The sequence below is a fragment of the Mytilus californianus genome, unplaced genomic scaffold (genome assembly GCF_021869535.1).
Source record: "Mytilus californianus isolate M0D057914Y unplaced genomic scaffold, xbMytCali1.0.p SCAF_4, whole genome shotgun sequence".
NCBI classification, from domain to species: Eukaryota; Metazoa; Mollusca; class Bivalvia; order Mytilida; family Mytilidae; genus Mytilus; species Mytilus californianus.
In genome coordinates, this window is record NW_026262690.1 from 23,672,459 (window position 1) to 23,689,560 (window position 17,102).

Sequence of the window (17,102 nt, forward strand, 5' to 3'; positions counted from 1 at the left end):
TTTTTTTTCTTGCTAGGAAGCTAAAATGCACCTCCTTTATAATTTTTTTAAAATTTTTTAGAAGCTAAATGCACTCCTGTATTTTCCAAAATATTCTATTTATTACAGTATAATGTATAGAGCTAAATGCACTCCATACACAATATTTGTCACTTAGTTTTTCCATAGAAATTAATATTTCTAAAAATAGACGTGCCAAATTCCTTGAAACGTGAGAACTAAACCGCTGCCACCATTGTTGTAATTTCTGCTTCTTGCTAGGTTGATGTATAGTTTTAAAGCCAGCAAATACGAATAAACTCACAAAACTTGTGACTAAACTAATATAAGGGATCATACGGCCGTCAAATCTGTTGTCTGTTCTCTGTCATCATTGGTAGCGTGAATAAATAATCAATAGTAGAAAATGATACTTTTATTAAACTTCTAGTACAGCCGATATATTTCCATACATGTACAATATTCGAGAAACAATTATATAATTTACATACGGGGCGGAGCTTCTAAAATAACATTCTTTCTCTTGTATTTTTGTACGGACCAAACGGGATTATCTTAATAAATTCTACAATGACAACGTAAATAAATGCAAGGCATACAGCTATCTGCGCTGCTTCTTACCTCTAAACTACGACCCTTACTTGTAATATAAACTGCGAGGCATACAGCTAAATGCGCTGCTTCTCACCTCTAGGAACCCCCGGGCTGAGCCTTGCTGCAAGCCAAATGTAAACACAGCAAAGACTGACGAACGTGACGTTGCACTGGTATTTATTTGAAATTCCCGGAAGTAAATATTCTAAGCAAGAAGAAAAACATAACGTCAAACGCTGACATAAAATATACAAGTCCTCGACTCAAAATGCTTATAATAATACACTTTTGTTACTAAAACAATCAAGACATATTATTTCTTCCAGTTGAGAGCTCACAAATGAACACTTTTGGGTTCACGATTACAATATTAACCCAACGGTAACGTTCTGAATAATACATGACAAATTTGCGCCATATATGACGTAATCGATACATCTAATAACATAAAGTAAAACGTACGTTAATTACTCATTCAATATACTAGAAATACTAGAAATAACTTCTGACAACTCATATAAACTCTCTTAATACAATAAGAACAACATTTCTTTACTTGGAAATAACCAATACACACATTTACAACAGCCTCTATGAAAGGCTGACTGATATAGTATGCTATTACTTATGTCTTGAGATTTAATTGTGATATTGTATCTGAGGCTGCACATATAAAATCAAATCTGTACTTAGTGTCTTTTTGTTGTTTGGATGTACAAGTACCCGGCCACGTCCACTTGTATTTGTATTATTTGTATTTGTATCCATCTGATGAGTTAAGCCTCTTTCAACTGATTTTTATAGTTCGTTCTTATGTTGTACTGTTACACCACTGTCCCAGGTTAGGGGGGGGGGGGGATCCCGCTAACATGTTTAACCCCGCCACATTCTGTATGTATGTGCCTGTCCCAAGTCAGGAGCCTGTAATTCAGTGGTTGTCGTTTGTTTATGTGTTACATATTTGTTTTTCGTTCATTTTTTGTACATAAATTAGGCCGTTAGTTTTCTCGTTTGAATTGTTTTACATTGTCATTTCGGGGCCTTTTATAGCTGACTGTGCTGTATGGGCTTTGCTCATTGTTGAAGGCCGTACGGTGACCTATAGTTGTTAATTTCTGTGTCATTTGGTCTCTTGTCGAGAGTTGTCTCATTGGCAATCATACCACATCTTCTTTTTTATATGTATATTCATACTGGTTTTAATATTAATAAAATGTATGTTTCTGATACACACACACACATATATATATATATATATATATATATATATGTGTGTGTGTGGAATTAACTAGCACATTTTGAATTTTGTATTTATACACCAAAGTCTATTCTTTGATTTCCAGACATAAACATGCAAATATTAAAATAGAAAAAGAACCTAAATCATTTTTGATTGTCTTTAAGTTTTAGAGGGGCAAGGACTCTTTTTATAGTTTTTTAGATGGGCAAGGACTTTTTTGCAGAATTTAAAAGGATGGGAATTAACTTTTTTAATGAAATAATATTAAGAATGCACCGGCCCATCCATCTGGTAATTATAATTTCAAAGATTTAAGAAACAAATTAGACGCCATTTTATAAAACTTGTTGTTATTGAATTGTTGGATCGATGTCTCGGTGATGTGTACTTTACATCTCCATTCATAAACAACAAGGAAGTAATAAAATACAAAGAACAATGAGACAGACAAAGAACAATGAGACGATCTTTGACCTTTATTACATGTATGTATCTTAAAAGTGCCACCATCTAACATAAAATATTCCGGAAAAAACCCCAACTATTGATGATAATACTAAGACATGAACATTCATTATCTCGATATCAGATGACAATATAACATGTAAATTGCAAACATGTCATGTCACTCTAAACCTACTCGACCTTCCCGAATAATAACTGGGGAATAGAATTAGTTTAGATGTACAAGGGAGTACATTTATTTGGAAAGATGGATCAAACTGTGCTCACTACTACAAGAAGCTAGCTTTGGTATACACAGCTGTTGAATGAATAATGGAGCTTTAAAAAATAAATCCTATACTACACTCCTATCTGGTTTCTGAAGTCCAATGATAGAATTTATTTGAAATCGACTGTATTTGTGAGAGGACGGCAAGTATCTAAAATCATCAGACTGTCGAAAAAAAACCAACCATTTAAACCATTCTAAATAAGTTTAATAGTATTCTAAATAAGTTAGTATATCACGACTGCAGACCTTGCTGTTTAAAGATATAAGAATATTGCCGGGTCTTAATATTTCCATTTTACAGAAATGCTGTTATGTCTACAAATGGACAATATGGATTTTTGTTATTAGCCTTATCAAGCTGTTTAATAAACTCTGGTTGATCAACGGAAAGTGCACCATCAAGAAATCAGCTTTTATCGTTAAAAATTGTCAAAAAGTTTGCCAGATTTTTTTTATTTTCACTTTCGATTGTTTTTCCATGAAAGAAGATTCATAAAAGTAAAGAAAACACCGGCAAGTAGAGGTTCAGTGTTAGTACCCAAATTCCGATAATTTGAAAATATAATATTGTCATGAAAATATGTTGGCAATCAAGAAGATTGAAGCCTTAATCATGTCTGCTCATGTCTAGGGACAATGGTTTTGACATCGTTTATGACCAGAGAAAGACATGATTTATCACAATATAAAAATACGAAGATGTGTTATGATTACCACCAGAAGACCAAAGGACGAGGACGTCTTGTCAATTAGTGTACAGTTTCTTTTTGATCAGGTTATGTGGAAAATTAGTTATTAAGGTAGAACAATCATAAATGTCATGACACGTGTGGCTTGTGATATATTTGGAACTTCATATATTTCTATGTTAACAAAGTATGGTTACACGTGTAACCGTAAAACAGAACTTTGATCAATTGAAACAAAATTGGCTTGCAAGCCTACATGAATCATCAAAAGCATTAAACTACCGTTAATCATTTGGAGTTTGAGAAATATTTCAGTATTTTGGATGATAGACAGTTGTCTTTATTTTTGAATTTCAAACTCTTAACAACCCAGTCGCATTTCGACAATGAATGTCTCTTCGATGATGCTCGAGCCCAAAATATTTGAAAATCAAAAGCTTCTTAAAAAAAAATGAAGAGCTTTTTATAAACGAAAAAAAGTTTAGCCAAAGTCGGACAAGGAATCAGAGCTATGCACGAGGGAGATATATTCCTTAGTTTGAAATCATTTTCAAAATTTTGTAACAGCAGATTTTAACAACACAAAATCCGTTTTTAATGCCAGTACTTTGCATGCCAGTACCAAAGTACTGGCTACTGGGCTGGTGATACCCTCTGGGACTAACAGTCCACCAGCAGAGGTATCGACCCAGTGGTAGTAGTAACATTAACCGTACCAATTTTTCTGCACCAGATGCGATGTTACCTTAATATGTCTTCATAATCATGCATTAATTGTTTTAAGGAGTCACAGTGAACAGATTTATTTCACAATAAAATTTGAATTTTACTTGATTGATTTATCCGTGTATTGTATAATTTTGTCTTGATTTCCTGAACTTCTGTCTGTAGAAACCATTTCAATCATTTTCTGCATATCCTTTATTTTCTTTTTGAATTTGGAGCATTAGAAAATTACTATGTATAGCTGTCACTGTCAGCGGCTATCTTTTATTCGACATGTGATGTCCTTTCAACTAAAATGCATGTTTACGCTGTAAACGATAATAATCATAGGTGTCGTATCAACTGAATAAAAAATCATCGGGTTCCGAAATCAGTAAATGTTTACTTGTTGAATATATTTGTTCCTTATCTTTTTCTAAAATGTTACTTGTTAACTCGTCCGTTTGTATAAAATTAATGTCCGTTTCTTTTTGTTTACCGTTTTCTTCGCTGCTTGAAAACTCACTTTCAAAATTGTTGTAAAATGAATCATAATAATTTATACGCTTCGCATGTTTGAAATATTTTGGAGACTGATGGATTTCGCTATAATCATTCTCACTTCCAATTTCGAAACTGTCAAAATCACTGAAAGAATTCTGGTTTTGGGTACTATCATGTTGAATTAAATGTTTTTTTTTATATTTATTCATTTGGAAACTGGTATGTTGTAACCTTTCTAATCTATTTATTTCGTTGTTTGTTGGCGACGGATTATCTAATATTGGTCTTATCTTGTAAGTGTTTGCGTTGTTATTTATTATTTTATGTCTTGAAAGATGCATGTCGTTACTAAAATGTTTTCTGACAAATTCATCCTTACGATTCAACAAGTTCATATCATGAGCTGTATATTGATTTATGCTGATAGGGTGACGTCCGTTACTACCCAGCATAATTGATACAGATGGATCCATAGAGGGGACTGCTCCCTTGTTGTTTGAAGTGTACCTTTCGCGGTTATCTGTGTACCAGTTACTTGTCTGTAATGGAAGAGATTTGCCAATAGAAATATGTGTTGATTTAATTTTTCCCGCCTTTATTGTTTCTGCTGTCACTTTTTTGGCAAACAAATCATTTGTTGTAAGTTGATTTGACAGCGTTTCGTCCACCCTCAGGACACCATCTGACTCCCCATTTAAACGACGAACATCTGTATTATCAGACAAATGGGTTCGTTTACTAGCTTTCATGAAGCGATCAGTTGGAACATGCGTTCGATCTACTTTGAATAGTTGATGCTTACGCATATCTTTATTTCGAGAGGGTTTGTATCTTAATTGTATGGGCGTGTTACCAATTGTTGATAATTTGCCAATAGAAATATGTGTTGATTTAATTTTTCCCGCCTTTATTGTTTCTGCTGTCACTTTTTTGGCAAACAAATCATTTGTTGTAAGTTGATTTGACAGCGTTTTGTCCACCCTCAGGACACCAACTGACTCCCCATTTAAACGACGAACATCTGTATTATCAGACAAATGGGTTCGTTTACTAGCTTTCATGAAGCGATCAGTTGGAACATGCGTTCGATCTACTTTGAATAGTTGATGCTTACGCATATCTTTATTTCGAGAGGGTTTGTATCTTAATTGTATGGGCGTGTTACCAATTGTTGATAATTTGCCAATAGAAATATGTGTTGATTTAATTTTTCCCGCCTTTATTGTTTCTGCTGTCACTTTTTTGGCAAACAAATCATTTGTTGTAAGTTGATTTGACAGCGTTTTGTCCACCCTCAGGACACCATCTGACTCCCCATTTAAACGACGAACATCTGTATTATCAGACAAATGGGTTCGTTTACTAGCTTTCATGAAGCGATCAGTTGGAACATGCGTTCGATCTACTTTGAATAGTTGATGCTTACGCATATCTTTATTTTGAGAGGGTTTGTATCTTAATTGTGTGGGCGTGTTACCAATTGTTGATAATCTGTTGTCATGAAAATTCACTGGATTTCTTATCATTGCTGAGTTCTGTGAATCTTTGTGTGTCCGTAGCATGAAATTCTTTTTTCTCCGGTTTTTCCTCACATTCTTCTTTTTTTGTATAGTCGGAACTACTTCACTTCGTGATGTTGTATTAATGGGTCGATTTTTGCTCTTAACAAATGCTGATTTTAGAGTTGTTTTCTTAGATTTTTGCTCATGTTTACTTGATTGGTGTTTTTGTAAATACGTATTTTGTAACAGAGATCCCAATGTTATATTTGTCTTAATTTTATTCACTGCATTTTGTATTGTATCAGGGTTAGATAATGTTTCTGTTTTATCCACTAGATTTCTAATAAATGGACTTTTTCGACTAGAATATGTTTTCTGTTTTATTGTATCCGAGTTATATCCGTTAATGTTAACAGAATCACTATCGCCTCGCTTCAGTACAATTGTAACGGAAGTATCTGTTGGATCTATCCCATTTCTCTTTAAAATAAATGTCTCTCGGTTGTCTGTCTTCCTCAAAGCTTTCCGCAGCGAGAAAGCTTTTCCAATTGAAATGATGATAGACTTCACATTGTTAGCCTTTACAATATCTGCTGTCACGTGATTTGAAAACAATTTGTTCGTTGTAATTCGTTCTGCCTGTATATTGTTTGCTTCTATGACACCTGATGCTTCCCTTTTCAAACGAATATTTGAACTGTTATCAAACTGAGAGTCAATTGTTGGATTTTGAAAATATAATTTTAAATCGTCATGAAATTCAAAAACGGGTTCAAATTCAGTCTTTTCTGTCACAGTAATCCGTTTTAATGTTTCATTAAAAACTATTTTATTCAACCGTTTACTTTTCTGCTTCAAACCTGAAAAAGAAATTTTATCAGCAATGAAAAATTACTGAATTATATACAATATAAAAATAAGAAGATGTGGTATAATTGCAAATGAGACAACTCTCCACCAGAGGCCAAATGACATGGAAGTTGACAAACTAAAACCGAGGGAAACACATCAACTATAAGAGGAAAACAACGGAACAAAATAAACACTGAATTGCTACAAAAACAAACGCCAACATACATAGAAACGAAAATTTATTTTATACTCTCCGAAAGTGAAGGGTCTTGGGAAATTTAGGAAACCAGAAGGTTATAGACATCTCGGATGGAATTGTAACTTATCTTATCATTACTTTTTGATATTTCTGGAAATATTTTTGCGCCAACAAGCAAACATTTGTACATAAGGAAAAATTTTGGACCGTCAGTGAAAATTTCATGGCAAAATTGGGTCTTAAAGTTGAAAGCAAAAATCTCTCTCAATGCCCAGTCGAAAAAATGGCTTCGGCTTTATGATGTCGTATGAAGGTGTCATAGCAAAAAATTAATAGACTTTCAAGAAGTCATAATTATATGGACTAATGATGTAGATGTTAACAACTATAGGTCACCGTGCGGCCTTCAACAATGAGCAAAACCTATACCGCATAGTCAGCTATAAAAGGCCCCGAAATGACAAATGTAAAACAATTGAAACGAGAAAATTAACGGCCTGATTAATGTAAAAAAAAAACAATGAACGAAATAACAAACATGCTATACAACAACAAATTAAACGACAACCACTGAATTACAGGCTCCTGATTTGGTACAGGCACATACAGAATGTGGCGGGGTTAAACATATTAGCGGGAGCCCAACCCTTCCCCTAAACTGGTACAGTGGTGTACCAGTACAACATATGAACAAACTAACAAATTCAGTTGAAAAGGGCTTACCTCATCAGACCGATAAAAAGCACATAAACAAGTAACAAAAACACTGACCGGACGTGGCAGGGTATCTATACATCCCTACAACAAAAAAGACACAAAGGACATATCTGAGAGTACTCGCAGTTACTGACAGCTAGTTCAAAGCCAATAACAACTTATAAAAAAAGATCATGTATCTAAGACTGAAATATCAATCAACACACATCCAACATCCAATGGATTTAATGTAAAGACGTCATTAACAGTCAGAGAAAAACATGACCTTGTACAATGCCAAAACACAGGTATCGACAGATTGTAGAACCGTGAATGTGCATATATGTATATAACAATGATATTAGTTTGGTTTAAATCTACTGATAACAAAATCAATATTTATGCCAATAAAAATAATATTTAAAGATCTAATTACAGTATTGAATTGGTAATTTTTTAGACTAAGTTTATTTTACCCGGATCATATCTTAATTTCTGGGCTCGGTAAACAAAATCTCCGTAAAAATTAGGATGTGCTTTCCCGTTTGAAATAAGTTTTCTTCAGCCAAACTTACAAACCAAATCTTTGTATCTTTGGAAGAATTTATTAAAGATTCTAAGTAATTTGTTGTAACGAAATCCCTGATTTAATCATTTACCAGTAATACATAGATTACGTTCATTGAAACCCAAAACATCACTACAGACACGGGCATAGCGAACCAGTTGTGAAATGTAAACACCGTAAGATGGTGTCAAAGGAACATCACCTTCCAAAAAAGGAAAATAATAATAGGGAAAGAAAAATCATCCCTTTTGTCGTAAATTTTAGTGTAGAGTTTCCCGTGTAAAACTGAAATATCTAAATCTAGGAACGGACAGTTATCAACCGTTTATATTTTTATTTAAATTAAGTCAACCAAGTCAAAGATGTAACAACAACTCATTTTGATCTTTATATATTTATTATTTATCATTTCGTATTGTATCTCATGGCACACTATTTAGAACTTTTATTTACATCTGCTGAAACGTAACAGGCTGTAAAATATGAGATCACATATTTCCTGCATTTCCTGAACGGTCTCGACTTTACAACTAGCAAACACTCTTATCAACGAAATGTAAAAGCAGGGATATGGTATTAATCTAGAACACAAAATCCCTACACACACTTGACAAAAGCCAAAGAAAAGGAACAGCGCTTTTATTGCTGTTCTAAACCATAGCTTTAATGCATGTTGAGAGGGGCTTTGATTGCGTGTACATTTGAAATCGAAACCAGCACACACACCCCCCCCCCCCTTTCTTTTTTTCAAAATAAATGAAAACCACGATTATAGTTCTTTAATATACAAATAACAGATTAAAAATTAAATATTTAAATAATATTTTGAATATCACTTAGTAAGTGTTTGTACTTTTCCATTGAAATAAAAAATTAGGATGAATTTAATGACAAAACCTACGTACCACCAGAATTACAAACAGTACAATGACCAAACAAGAGGTATATATAATAACTACAATCAAACTGTGAGGAAGGTCAAACAGACTTCATACTTACGTGGACTTTCACAAACTATGTGGTGCAACAACTGTAGGATGAATGAAGCGATACACCATGAGGGATATATTTTCATAATTTAAATGTACATTAACCGAAACACACTGAATAATTTTCCCACTTTTATTTTGTTTTATAATCTGCATACCAATTGATTTGTTCTTAACGTTCCTCAATCTCATTCACAGTGTACACTTTATAGATCCAGCGAAACGCAATGATTATTATGAATCGTTTTACATGTAGATATGATTTATTCATGGAGTATTTATGATCCTTGACATTTGACATGATGATATACAATATAAATAGAATAATAATCATTGTACAGCTAACAGTAATTCTTTTCACACGTATATGTACACCTAAATACACGAAAATGGATAAATGAATACATTATAAATTCATTACCTATTTGTTTTTTTCTAACTTCGTACATAAATAGTATGAATTAAAATTTAAATTATCTCTCGACATGCTCGTCCGAATTTAAAGTATTTCTTTACTATTTCTTATTATAAATAAGACAATACTCTGATATAGATTTGGTTGCTCGCAGTAACTTGTTCTTTTCTCCTGCAAACAATGTTTAATAGCATATTAATCTAATACATGTATAATTTACTTTCAATATTAAAATTGACATTTTCATACAACAAATTGTCCAACAAGCTATTATATGTAAATGAATATAAACTATTTATATATACATATGATCCATATTCATAAATATGACAATAAACGGCAAACTGTACGTTGTAGTTAATGTGAGAACCTTCGATGAACTGACAGCTCAACAATTTCTTTATATAGTATAACGGAACCCCACCCTTTAAACCGCCAAAGGATTCACGTGCATATATTACCCACATATCTTCATCCAAAATAACAAGAAGCCGTTTTCTAACTGCTCAAACCTGTTCAAACATATAGATAGTATAACTATATTAAACACAGGGAAAATCCATAACATAAAACGAAAAGAAATATATTTACCTCGTCTGACAACATTTTTGTCAAAGCAAATTAATTTTAAAATTGATAAAAACTGGTACAATCGAAACATAGGCAACATTGTGCGGAATAAATTTGCCCTTCCGGAATCGGCAATTTTTACTGGTAAGTGATATTGAAAAAGTCTTTCGACAACAGTAATGGAATAAAATAAGGAAAACAAATGTTATACGACACATGCAACCAATGACACCTCAGAATGTCACTTGTACTTTTAAAGATACATTTCCAATTGGAACATCTGAGAAAAGTAGAGTTCCCATTCGAAAAAAATATATAAGCTTTGTTCCCATGGGAACTTCGAATTTTCCGTGAGAACAAAAAACTTTCCATGGAAACTAATTTTCTTCCCAATGGAAAATATAAGGGTTTAGTCTGTGTCAAACTAACTAACAACATTTTTATCACGTCTTCGATTGTGGTTTACCATCTACGTCTGGTCTGCTAAGTACCGAGGGTGACCTATTCCCGAATATGACTGTTTTGCCGAGTGTGAATTCGCATTGTTATTAGACGTGTCTCGGTATTTATACATCCAACATTCATGTATTTAGTTATGATGTTTCTTTTGTTAGTCTGATGAGATATTGTGTTATGTCTTATCGTTTGTGGTTTTAATTCTATTTTTATTTTCTATATGTATGTAAAAGTTAAGGTTATTAATCAGCTAGTTCATTTATATGATTTTTAGTTTAAAGCAACTACACTACCAAGAATTTACCAACGTTTTTTTTGGTACATTTCTACCCTCGTACATATCAGTACTGTTCGGCAAGACTAAATACTTGTAATGTTATACTTTCTATTAATTCAGTACTGTTTATTATTATACAAAAACTGTACAATTACTAATTCTATAAATTCAGTACTGATTTTTTCAGTACAGTAACTGTTTCAATACTGATTTCGTCAGTACTGTTTCAGTACTGATTTTGTCAGTACTGTTTCAGTACTGATTTCTTCAGTACTGTTTCATTATGATACTGATTAAGTCAGTACTGTATCTGTACGGAATATTTCATTACTGTTTTAAGTATATTCTTACTTTTTTTCAGTGCATGGATTAATGTGTTCATTTAAAAAAAGATGTCATTTCTTTAAGTACGTAGCTGTGCACTTTAGTTTTTTATCTTACAATTGGTTACAATGTTTACATTTGAATGCATACAGTGATGCCAATTTGAAAATAAAAAGAACTGAAAAACTAATCAACTAGGTAATTATGTATTAATAGCAAAATTAAGGTATCGGTGGTCTTAGGTTGTTTTGTACATTTGGGTTGGGTTAATTGTTCTCTTTGACACTTACCCCGTTTCCATCCTTTTCTATACTGTGACATGTTGATGATATCGTTATGTTTTTTTATTTCTCTGATTTTTTGTTCTGATTTAGTTTTACTTTAGGTCCAGCTCTTCAACAGTTATTTTAGCTGTTTTTTTCAATATTTCGGCATTGTCAAATTTGCATCTCATTCTGGTGCGGTCAATTGATATGGTTTATGTTTTTAGTAAGTTCTTATTAATATAGGTTTTATTTTTGACAATATCATATTACATGTATCTGTGTCTTGCTTGGGTCAAATCAAAACATATTTAACAAGACTTGAACATTGGAACTGGGTATATTACTTTTGAGAAGATGGATTGGTGGATGTTTTGTCATCCAGTGGCAAGTTAAGTGCATAATCAGAACGAGGACTTGATACTCATATAAATAATGACACTATTTTGTACTAGACCAATATTACACCCTGAGCTGAATTTTTGACATGCTAGTTCACCACAAGGAGAGAATCTGCTAGAAGTCATGTCATCCTAACTGGACAGGTACCTTCAGACTAAACAGTCTATGTTTTTTCTCCTTAAAAAAGTTTACGCTGTGTGCTGAGGGAATAATTATAATACAACCACTTTTCCAGTCCTAATTCTCATAAATACATTTCCGTTTATTTGCCCATTGTAAGGGAGCTTTTTCACTGTGTTCGGTCCTGCTTTTTTTTTAAGTTTATCCTGAGTTTTTTTTACCTAAACTCCTGTCCAGCCTATTTTTTTCAAATTTCGTCCTAGCCCCCCCCCCCCCCCCCCCCCCCCCCCATAAAAATCAAATGGTAGCTCCCTAAGATTTTTAATGGTTAAATAAATTTATTGACAGTCATTGGTAGATTTCCTTTTTTTTTGTATACATTAATCATGCTGCAGTTTCATTCACTTGTAATTTGTGTATTGTGAATAGTATCTGCATTGAGGGTAACTTAGATATGAAAAACTCTTGTAATCTGTCCTATTAACCTTAGCTTCAAAGCATATTTAACTAAAAAATAAATGAAATTTTGTGTCAGAATTAATAGGTATCCTGTTAACAGGAAGTTGAATGGGTGAATTTTATACTGCATTACTCAGTAAAGCATGTTCACATGAGGACTGATGACTTTCGGGAAACTCTTGATTTGTAATTCCTCAGAAAACTGTGATGGATTTGCATATTACAGACAGACATACAGAGGTTAAAAAAGTATCAAAATCTAAAGACCGATTTCCAACAGAATGATTTTAAAATGTCTGAAGGATGTCATTTGGTACATTAATTTATAACCTTTTTGATTTTTTAGCATAAATTTCCACAAAAAGACCTTCTCCTTTCATGAAAAATGACTTAATCAAATATACCTCACATTACAAATTACATAAACTATTACAAGTTATATGGATTTGAGTTACTTTTTGAAAATATTTCAATACTAGTACTAAAAAACATGATTATTAATTTTACATTATTCCTGACAATTGTGGTCAGGTGACTATGTATGTATGTATGTATGTACGTAGATCCCTCCGTTTACGGAGCACCCATCGAGAGCCGCGACTGTACAGTGGAATCCGTGTAGTGACACTCCCTATCGGAATTAATGGCGATGTGTCACTAATGTACATTTGTTGACCATTAAAATACATGCTTTGCTCATCAACATTGATTTTTTTGTTAACTGAATAAAACAAGATGAAGATCTCAAATGTTTAACTTTCTCTTTTTATCTACTGTATTCACTTCCATTGCAAGTACAATAAACATTAATCTTAAGAATGAACAGCATGATATAGTTACAACATGTAAAATTTCTCTCTCAATTTGATGTTTTTAATCACTGTTTCATAATTCTGCTTCAGTGTTATTTTGCACTGCTCTTCCAATGCATGTGATATCACATATCTTCGCCAACTTGTTTCTGAAAAATAAAAGGTTGATTATAACACTGTCAGATTTCAATGTTATCATGTTTGTTAAAGTCCAATAATAAGGTCAACTAGTATAGGTCAACCATAACATAATATGTATAGTGTACATGCATTGCTAAAGGTGGTATTACGTAAATAAAGGTTCATATTATCATGGAGAAAAATGAAAAAAGAATGGAATAATGTATGGGTTACCTACTTGAAAACTGATCTAATACGATTGGGAGAAAAATTTTAGCGCCCAAAGTCTGGGTTGGCAAATTTCCATGTTTTCAATATAGGCTGCACTCTGACATTCTTAAATGGTTTTGTTATAAATTATGCCGTTAACTTTTCTAAATTGAATTGTTTCATATTTTTCATGTCTTCGACCTTTGTAGCCGACTATACGGTATGGGTTTACTCATTGTTGAAGGCTGCACAGTTGCCTATGATTGTTAATATCCACTTCATCTGAAATTTGGTGGGTAGTTGTCTCTTTGGCAATCATACAACATTTCATTATTTTATACAGCAGTTTAAAATTTTTAAAAAAGTATTCTTCTTGTTGAATTTTTCATTATTTGTAACAGTGGCAATTCTGATTAAATTATCATTTTAATCTGTAATCCAGTTTCAGAGAAGGAGATCTTTGTTTAGATTTCCTTTAGGTTCATATGTTAAACTATGTCCTGATGTGACACTCATCTTTGGATCGGCACCAAAACAAAACATAATCAGATTATTCGAGCACAATATCAATGCAATCTGTCAAACAGTTAACTGAGGTTTTGTGTGCGGATATGTACTTCCTATAGGATTCTTTGTTAACCATATTGACATCTTTCAATTGTTGAATGCTGCTCTCTATTCTTTTGAATTAATCGTTGTTGGTTTGTTGTCTCATGAGCGCACTACAACATTTCATGTTATTGAAATAAAATAATACGGACAAACTGAAAATACTTACCTAAAAAAATCCTAATTTCTTACCAGTTCTATCTCGATCTCATATATTATCTGTGCATTACAGTTTTTAGTTGTTGATCTATGCCTTTATTTTCCTCATAGACTTATTCTTTTTGTTCTGGTGGGATCCATTTTTGGAAACCTATAACAATGGATACTGCATCAAATATTTTGCATCAATTTGTAAAAAGTTGTTATTCCCAACATGCTTTTTATGGTATTATTTATGAACCTAATACTTTATAAATTGTCATTTGAAAAAGTACATCATGAGAGAAAGATTGTATCGAAGTGTTACAAAGTTCTGTCAAGTGGTTCATAAGCAATTGATGACACATGGGACATAAGGACAAAAGGACAGACCCCCCCCCCCCCCCCCATCATTAGATACATGTACCATACCCTTTAGCAGGTGGGTTAAGTCGCCACATACACGAACAGGAATAAAAGTGCCTGTCCTAATTCAGGAATCTTTGGGAAATAGTGGTCAATTGAAATATTATAACACATTTATATAACAAGAGTGTCCACGCTGAAATGTCGTGCCTGCTTTACTGACCATGCACTATTTCTTTTGAAAGATTAATGCATAAAAGTACCACAGAAACTTGACATGTTCAATGATCCATGACAATGAAATTAGAGTGTCAAATTATGACAGTCAATTCTATAATCATAGATAGGACAGTCCATATATCACGATAATGACCAGTTTTTCAATAACTATTATATAATTAAATTGTTTTGAACATGCATGTAATATTTGCCACTGGACATTAAGCACATTTTGAATACATGTATTGTAAGTACTTTATGAATAAGTTAGTATTTTTGAGGACTCTCACTGGCTCAGTAGGATTATTTTTATATAATAGGATTATCCTCTTGAAATAAAGATTATTTATACGAAATTTTGTTCAATAATTATGTGTCGGATTATTAGGGTGTCGGTTCATTGGGTCGTCGGACTTTTTGGGTATCGGACAAATGGAGCCTTGAACCGACATAAATTCGATCATTGACCAAAAAAAAAATATATTTCTACAAAGTGTATGTACATGAACTCTTCATATAAATTTCACATGCAGTTTCCCTTGTAGTATGAAAACCAGGACAAGACCGGTTCAAACAGGAAGATTAAGAAAGCAAAGAAAACTGTGCACTTTATAAAATGGTCTGGATGGGGTTTCTTCATTTCTGTATTCTTTAATATTTTATGATACCATTTTCACTATTTATTATAAATTTAGCATGTTATTCTCTTTTCTTTACATTTTCTTTACATTGTTTGTATCTTTTCTTCGCTTGTCATGTTTTGGAATTTTTGTCAGATTTTCGGAATCCTCTGGTTTTATCCATTTGAATGCCTTACAAAATTTTGCCCACTAACCCCCATTTTTCTTTTTATAAATCTTTTAAATGTTTAAATATAAGGCATCTGTAAAAGTCTTATAAAATCTTTGTTATTTTTTAATAGTTTTTGAGAACTTAAACTTGTCAATGATAAAGCTATGAAAAATCAAGAGAGAACATTTTCCCGCCAAAATTTCAATGGCAAATATCTCAAAAACAAGCACACGGACCTATATTTTTTTTTCGCTCTTTTGGTTCCTTTATTAGACCCCTATCAATATATTCTAGTGTTATGAAAAGCTTGTTATTTTGAAACTGAGTAGCGAACTTCCTTGAATCCGTGAAAAAAGAAGGGACAGTGGACAGTTGTCTGTTTTCTGTTTCTTGGTCTTTTCTCACTTGCCGTTGGAGGCAAAATTTATGTCTCTTTAGTTTGTATCTTATTATAAAAGAATATAGGTGAAAAATATAATCCCGCTAACATGTTTAACAACGCCACATTCTGTATGTATGTGACTGTCCCAAGTCAGGAGCCCGTAATTCATTGGTTGTCGTTTGTTGGTGTGTTACATATTTCAAAGGATGGATGAAATGGAAGAAATATGCCGGTAAATTATATTTTTATAACAAATATGATTATTTTTAAACTTAGACCAAATTTTGGCACTCACCGCAAAGGACCAAAAAAAAAAACGGACAACGTTTTGATAAATATTGTTTTAAGCTGCAGTTATGTGGTTTTAAATAGATGTGTAAAAATGGCGAATATGTGTCCCCCTTTGACAAAACATCAGGAAATTTCATATTGCCTTTAATCTAACTTTTCAGATGATTTTTTTTCAAAGAAACACGTTTTCAAGCTAAGAATATTTTTTTTTTGATGTTATCTTCATATAGAAATATCAGTATACTTCAAAAACATAAAGACCTGAACATAAACTGCAGAAAACATGGAAAATTATGGCGAAAATAAGCACCCCACTCTATTGACTTAGCACTAAAAAAGTGCATTGAAATAGGATCAAATAGGCCTAGTTTTTTGTCGAAATAGAAGACAAAATATAAGAAATTATATCAGGATGTTCACAAAAAAAAAAACAACGAGTAAACGTATGATTTCTTAAGTTTGTAAAACTTACATGCAATAGCAATTCGTAGACGATTCGAAAAGGACCCTTCATCTCTGACTTGTCGTGGAAATCGTGCCGGTTTCTCAGTATAACTTTAAGACTTTTTGCAAGTGGCTTGTAGAACAATATCCAAAAGCATA

At 32.7% G+C, this 17,102-nt stretch overlaps 1 long non-coding RNA gene across 1 annotated transcript; it reads right to left on the bottom strand.

Annotated features, from left to right (window-relative positions):
- Positions 1 to 13,307: 13,307 nt before the first annotated feature.
- Positions 13,308 to 14,835, bottom strand: LOC127737755 (uncharacterized). The gene is made up of 2 exons (XR_007999802.1): positions 14,504 to 14,835; positions 13,308 to 13,521 (listed from the first exon to the last, which is right to left on the bottom strand). It is a non-coding gene; the product is annotated as an uncharacterized LOC127737755 (long non-coding RNA).
- Positions 14,836 to 17,102: the final 2,267 nt, after the last annotated feature.